The following is an 8,481-nucleotide window of genomic DNA, read 5'->3' as shown; positions in this document are numbered from 1 at the left end:
TATATATATATATATATATTCAATGATTTTACTAAGATTTGGTGTACAAGAAGTACCTGTACAGATGATTAATTTTCAGTAGCTGTAGTTTGCACTGCACTACCCCCACCTATTGACTCAAGAAGACTTTCACCGGTGTGACATGAAAATTGACAAAACCAGGAACTTCCAAGGCTTCAAGTTTTATTTTGAAGATTTCGTTCTCCAGCCAAGGCTAAAGAGCTTTTACTTGCCGATGAGGTAAGCTACCCCTTTCCAGACACCAAACCGACACCCAAACGCTCTATAAAGTGATCAAATATCATTCCAGTGTCCGACACGGAGTAGCACATTCATACATGGACTTGAACACGTAAAACACAAACACACACAGAGCCATATAAAATATTCTCCTTGTCACGATGTTCTTGTATTTGATTTGGGACAACTTTAACTGTGGAACACAACCGAGGACAAAATCGAAACATTTAAACATAATGAAACAATATTCCAAAATAGAAATAAGAATATTTCCGCGGTTTCGGGAAGTTAAGGCTTGGAGCTGGCAGAATCGTTAGCACACCGGGCAAAATGCTTAGCAGCATTTCTTCTATCTTTTCGTTCTGAGTTCAAATTCCACCGAGGTCGACTTTACCTTTCATCCTTTCGGGGTCGATAAATTAAGTACCAGTTGAGCACTGGGGGTTGATGTAACTGACTTACCCCCTCCCTTGAAAACACTGGCCTTGTGTCAAAATTTGGAACCAATATTTATACGACTACAGGGCAGCGAGATGGCAGAATTCTTACCGTAATGGGAAAATGCTTAGCGTTATATCTTCCGACTTTTCCTTTCATCCTTTCGGTGCCATTAAAATAGGTACCAGTTGAGTACTGGGGACCGATGTAATCGACTAGCTCCATCCACTAAAGTTTCAGGCACTGCTTTTAATAGAAAGGATTTATGTTTTTGAGGAAACCAACAATATTTTTCAATGTTTGAATAGGTTTTAGCACGTTTGGCTGTGTTTTCCTCCAAATTGCGTTGAAAATCTTTTGAAGAATTTGCTTTTTCGCTTTCCAACATCGATCAAAAGACAGTGCAAAGCATGTACTGATGTCTGTTACATGGGTTATGCACCTTCCCTCATTGTGCCAAATGGAAACTGTAAATATTGTTTTTGTAGCTGCTTTTATATTTGTTACATGAGTAAGTTTAGCGAGTCAAAGAGTACATGAGTACTTAAGATGCTAAAATTACAACTGTTATCGTTTTACGTAGGAACTCGACTGATGTCAACGCTAACACTTTTTCCATGATGTATACGTTATTGTTGATGTTGTTGCTACTGTTGTTTGTTGTTTTTATTGCTGTAGCTGTTGTTGTTGTTGTTGTGTTTGTTATTGTTGTTGTTTTTGTTATTGTTGCAGCTGTTGTTGTTGTTGTTGCTACTGCCGCTGTTGTTGTTGCTGTTGTTTATTTACAAGTCAGCTTTTATCAAGTAGACAAACGATCAACGGCGTTCGAGTTGTGACCATCCCATCAGCTTCTTTCAAGCGCAGCGTCTGTAGGACCACACCATCAAATACATCCTTCTCTTTTTAAAACGATACGATTTGCTTTAAGAGATTTGGTTTCTATTTCTAGTAGATTAAGCGAACACGTAGAAGCTCTCCCGACTGTTTGAGATGATGAGGTTGGTTTTGATCATTTCTGCAATCTTGATTGATCAGATTTGACTAAAGACTAAACATCACTGTATTCGCATTCAACACACTTTAAATCTTTGGTCACTACGTAATGTCGTACGTTGGATTGGCTTTTGTAAGCAGGGGTAGCACCGTAATTATGACGAGTGTTTCATTTGTAATGCTGGTTCTATACCCTCTGCAGACATGTGACCAATGGCAGAAGCTTTAACAATGTCTCTCTCGTTCCTCTTCTGTGAACATCTCCATTCCAAGGAAATCAAGAGCATACTATTCAACGTATTTTATTTATTTTTAAGATGGTAGCATGTGATCAGAGGGAGATTTTGCTGTTATTTCTAGCAGATCAAGTGACCCTGTAGAGGTTTTCTCGCTGGCTCATGACAAGATATGGTGACAGCCCTAGTTATAGCCTCCGTCTAGTTGCTTGACTTGCAAGAAATAGCAGGTCAAGTAATATTCCATTGTATAAGAGTGGAAGAGTGGAGGAAGACATCGGGACGAAAAGCGAGGGGAAGTGACGTCACGTGAAGAACAGAAGCATTTGAACAAGCTCTCTTTTCGAGAGGATGACGATGGGAACAGACGTGTAGAAGGGATCTCCGAAAGAGAGTAGCCTCTGGCCAGAGATTGGGGTACTGTACACGTAGAGGTAGAATCGATTACACCACTTCAACGCTCAGCGGGTTCTTCATTTTCTGTAAAGATCTGGAATTTGTCCGACACTCAAATGATTTTACCAACCGAACGCCCTCAATCTTAAATTCTCAATAAAAAGAATATAATTTATCAGTTAATATGTGTGTGACTCAACCGAATGTCTTTTTAACGACATACAGTTTATCGAAATACAGTTTGTCGAAACCCGTAGCTCTCAGTCGAAGTCGATTGAATTGACAATTATTCGAATTTTTGGAATTATAATAGTTATGGTAAATATTAGAACAAGGGTGTATTTTCTGGATTTATTAAAATGTTTTCAAAAATTGAAATTAAAAAACTAGTGTAGTTAATATGTGCACATGGACACATGACTTAGCGGTTACGGTATACAGTGGGTTCGATTTCCGGCGATGAGTTGTGTCCTTGAGCAAGACACTTTATTTCACGTTGCTCCAGTTCAATCAGCTGGCAAAAATGAGTTGTACCTATAATTCAAAGGGGCCAGTCTCGTCACGCTGAATCTCTCTGAGAACTACGTTAAGGGCACGCATGTCTGTGGAGTGCTCAGCCACTTGCATGTTAATTTCACGAGCAGGCTCTTCCATTGAATTGCATCAACTGGTACCAACGATATCGTAACCGGCAGAGTGCCAGTGTGGGCCATATTTCTGAGCTGTTTTCGGTAATGTGAGATTAATATAACATTTTTATGAAATAATTATTATCAAATGTGACAATATAATCTTTTCTCTTGAAATATTTCTCGTAATTCGAATACTTGCTTATAATTCGATTAACTTTATTTTCGACCAATTGTATTTCGATCAGTTGTTGTGATAACGGACACCAAACCATATTTAGCACGCTGTAAGCTCACCTGAAGCATTTTACCTTGAAGCCTGACTGGATTTTACCTTAAACATAGACTCAAAGAAAACATTGGAATGAACTAACAGATGAGTGGCGAAACATTTCAGGATACAATGTGTTGCTGTTGTTGTTGTTTAGTTGAATCCTTTTGGAGCACGTCTGTCTACAGAGTCGACTTAGCTACGAACAGGACAGCATCGAACATGCCATACCATTTCTTAAGAAATCAAAGTATGATTTTAAGGATATTAGGTTGCTATTTCTGCCATGTTCAGTGGCGACCTTGAGATACCATTCGTGATTTGAGAATGTTTCATTGTGTTTGGCTTCGTCTGTTAATCTCTTGAGAATGTGAAATCCCAACTGTAAGATGGTTGGTTGCCTAGCAACGTTTTAATATTAATTTAGACCTACACTTTTATTATTAGCTGTAATAATAAAAAATATGAACTATACAAAGTCTGTCTAGACGACTTCCGTGTTCAGAATAATGTCGTACACTGACCTTACATATGTAAATTTTGAAAACACACACACACACACGCACACACACACACACACACACACACACACACACACACACACACACACGCACGCATACATACATATATATATGTATGTGCATATAAACATTTATATATATTTGCGCGTGTGTGTGTGTATATTTATTCAGCCATTTGTTAGCCGTAGGATTACAGCCGTTTTGCAATCTTCATCATGTTATAATAAATTCGGAGTATGATTTATTATATACTGAATTACATGACGAAGGCTACGAAACGGCTGTAGTCTTAAGAATAAGTGGTGAAATAAATATTAAATAAATACTAAGTTAGGTTCTTGTAACGAGCCTACGAAACTTCAGGTTGTACGGGGTCGAAACCAAACTAAAATTCACTCCATAATTGCCCACGGGCATATGGCGTAGTGGTTAAGAGCGCGAGTTACTAACCCCAAGACTCCGAGTTCGATTCCAGGCAGTGACCTGAATAATAATAATAATAATAATAATAATAATAATAATAATAATAATAACAACAACAACGACAACATCGAAAAATATCTTAGGAATGAGAACCCAGGTTCTAAATTTCCCCAAGACACCTGATGAAGGCTGGAGGGTATATCAGCCGAAACAAACAAGATGAGGACAAATATCCGTCAAATGTAAATAATGTACATGATGAAACAAAACTAGTTTTTAAATAGTAACACGCACGCACGCATACACACGTAAACACACACACGTATATAGATATATATACACACACACAAGAATTCTTTTGGCCGAGAATCGCATTAACTAAAGTTTCACAGCAGTGAGAGAAACATTACTGGGGAACGGGTTTCGTAAAAATTAACGGTTAAAGGTTTGATAGCGACTCAGGAATTTGGTAAAAAGACAGGATTAAGGTTCCAATATGAGATTCAACCGAGGTCACATAGAATATATTGGCACACGCACACACGCCCCCCAACACCCCCACACACATGCAACCATACACACACACACTCAACCACACACACACACGTAAGAACAGACACGTACACATACACGCATTCACAGGCAGACACATTTGCACGTACACATGTATGTAAACAGAAGCAAATTGACCCTTTAATAAGACGCCGGGCCAGTATTTATATAAAGATGTGAGGTGGGCATAGAATATTTCCAGACCCTTGTACATTTTGTCTGAGAGAGGAATTGGTGGTAATGGTTGGTGGTAGCAAAGGTGACAGTAGGAGTGATTGTGGAGCGGGAGGCGGAGGGGTGGCTTCGATGTGTTGTCATAATCCTGAGTTATATTTACACAATGAAATTGATATTGGAATATAGGTTTATACACAGCATTTTATATAAACAGTCTTATCAAATTGCTGACATACACATACATCCTGCAGACACGTGCAGAGCGACACACACACACACACACACACACTGATGTGTACATGTACATATTCATATATACACATATACACACACGCATATGTATATATACATATGTGTGCATAAACTATAAATACGTACCTACATGCCTACGTGCACACATATACACACACGCACAGATGTGTATATGTACATATTCATATATACACTACACACACAGACACACACACACACACACATACACACACACACGCACACACATACACACACACACACACACACATATATATATATGTGTGTGTGCATAAACTATAAATATTGTATAACGTACATACCTACCTAAGCACACACACACACACATGACTTTATTGGCTAGGACTATCGGATATGGTCATACACCGCTGGTCACATTACGCTTCCCCGCATTGTTGTTGTTGTTTCCGAATGACCCCACCCCACTGGCTGGACGGAGTGGTCAAGCACTCTCTCCTTGAACGAGACGCATGTCCGTCTCGGGATTATCCATTCACAGCTGAGTGAATTGGGACAACGTGGAAGAATACAACGCGCAACCAGTCTGGGAAACGAATGTGTGTGTGCGTGCGTGCGGCGTGCGTGTCACTCTGCAAGTGTCTGCAGGATTTTAGCGGAGGAGCTGAAGCAGGGCTAGTGTTGCAGCAGCAACAGCAACAACAACAACAACAACAACAACAACAAAAGTATGCTTGATGGCATTAGCGTCGGCTTTTTCAGAGAGAAGACCAGATAATAATATATGTCGGTGCACACATGAAAATCTTAGCAACTGAATCATAAGACCCAAACACATTTAAGTTGAAGTTGACGGTTTGAAGCATAGCAAGCTGTATAAACGTCCTTGATTTTAAGCTTAACCTAACTGTTGAATCATACAATCTCTTCAGGAAACCACGACCTACTATTTGTACATGCCCGTGGAATCAAATTCCCACCCACCGTCATCAGTAAGAGAGTTAACGTTTTACTCGCAAACGCTTAACAGACATGGCCGCGTTTTACTACAATGTGACTGTACCAGGCAACAGTAAAATGAGAAAAAAAATATATGTTGTCACTTGTAAACAACTAAAACCGTTCCAAAAATACCAGAGAAAGGTATTTAATATGGTTTATCACTTATGTAAAATATGTAAAGCCCAATGCAGCAGGGGACTTCTTTCGTATAAACAAACATTTTCTTAATAAACCATTGGTTGTTCAAAATAAACTACACAAACCGTGCAAAGGTGAACTTCAGCTGCAAGGAAAATGTCGTGAGAAATATAAAGATATATCTTGATGATGTCATCACGGTGAAACACATCGGCCATCTGGTCGCCCAATGAAAACATCTCGAATATTCATTAAAGAATCGCCTGCACTAAGATATTCTGTCACCGTTTCTTAGAAAAAGCACAGAAAATCGGAAATGCACTCGTAGAGATTGAGGTGTTATTGCTGAAACAGTTTAACGACTCAATACTTGTTAACGTTTAGAAATGGGTTTTAAAGAATTGAAAATTTCACATCCCTCCTGTGGTTCTGTAGAAAAAATATACACGAGGGGTGTATGAAAACTTTTGAGCCTTGAAGTCTTGTACATTCATCAGAAGTCTTGTACCATGTTTTGTTTTTTTGAGGCTCAAGACTTTTCATACACCCCTCGTATATATAGATTAATGATATGTACACGTTTATAAACACACACCGTGCACACACACATATATGATATACATCTGTATGTATACACATACTGTACATACATTTGTATGAATGTGCAAAATATACAAACATACATAATTCCTTTGACATTGAAATCGGTAAACAAACCTAACTACGGTATTTATCACTAACAACAGAGAAAACAAACAGTAATTTTCTTTACATTTACATTTGTAATAAAATACCACTCGGTAGATAGAACTGAAAAAGCTATTTATCAGAGGAAGTAAGCAGAAGTCAGTACAGGCTTCACAAAGCACTGTGCATAATGCATTATCTCTGTCTGTCTGCATGTATGTATGTGCACGTATGTATGTGCATGTGAGTACATATGCATGCATGTATGTATGTATTTGTAAATATACTTTTCCTCTTTTTAATTTAGAGTTAATTTTTACCGACCACCTGCTTAGAAGCAAGGTTGTGAAGAGAAAGCATCTTGTTTTGTTCACCGTCCTTTAAATCTTAAGAAGGTCTTACACATTTCATTATCCCTGATATCGCAATCATTTATAGTCAATGAATTAAGGATTTGCGTTCTATCCTCAAGAACCTAAGTTCAGCCATACTTTACTCCAGACTGGTCGATATGTATCCTGTTGCTCCAATAGTAATAAGTATGAAGCTGAAAGTGTATCTTGGCTCCTGGGTTTTCAAACTCCTTGTCGATGGTCCCTAAATGTCTTGCACTTTTCTAATCTCATTGGTGTCCAGAGACCAGCTGATTTCCACAACAGAGCATATTTTTTTCTGTGTGGTGCCACATTTTAATATCAGGCCGGTAGTGTTCTATGTATGTATGGATGGATGGATGGATGGATGGATGGATGGATGGATGGATGCATGCATCCATACATACATACAATGTTTTGCTTCTATGCTAAATTCATGCTTTTGCACGATGATAGAGAATGTGAGGGAAGAGAAAATAACGATTACTGCGGTAGAGAACAATGTGTTACACGTCACTTCATCTGTTGACTGGACGATCCAAGGCGATGGTTGACCACCTGTTTAAGGACGTTTTGGCAGTATCGAAGGGATGCACAAGTTGTTCATTTGTAACCTGCACACTGAAACAAGATTTCGAATGAGTTTGTAAAAGTACTCATTGAAATATCATTTTGTGGATGGATAAATTGTTTATGATAATTTCGTATTCAAAAATTAGTGCACCAAGTGGCATTTTATTAATTTAATTCAAATTAAATATATTTTAGATAAGCCTATGTGCTTTACAGAAGATATAAGATTCATAAGAAAATATACACGTTATATATGAAAATATATACTTCACATAAAAACATATACTCCTCATGTAATATATAATTTACATAAGGATACATGTAAATACATCAGTATATATGAAGTATGGATGTATACAAGTCTTACATAAGGATATATGTTTCACAAAGGCCTATGGAAATCTATATAGGTATATATATGCTTTATATTGAGTTTATTCTTTGTTAAAGATATTTTACATAATAACTGATCTATAAAAGAATATCAGCCTCATGTATAGAATTACAAAATCGTATATATTTCACAGGAATTTATGTTTTGCTTGATACACACACACACACGCGCGCGCGTGTATATATATATATATATATATATATATATAT

The sequence above is a fragment of the Octopus bimaculoides genome, chromosome 9 (genome assembly GCF_001194135.2).
Source record: "Octopus bimaculoides isolate UCB-OBI-ISO-001 chromosome 9, ASM119413v2, whole genome shotgun sequence".
NCBI lineage: Eukaryota > Metazoa > Mollusca > Cephalopoda > Octopoda > Octopodidae > Octopus > Octopus bimaculoides.
Note: the sequence above shows the minus strand (reverse complement) of the source record.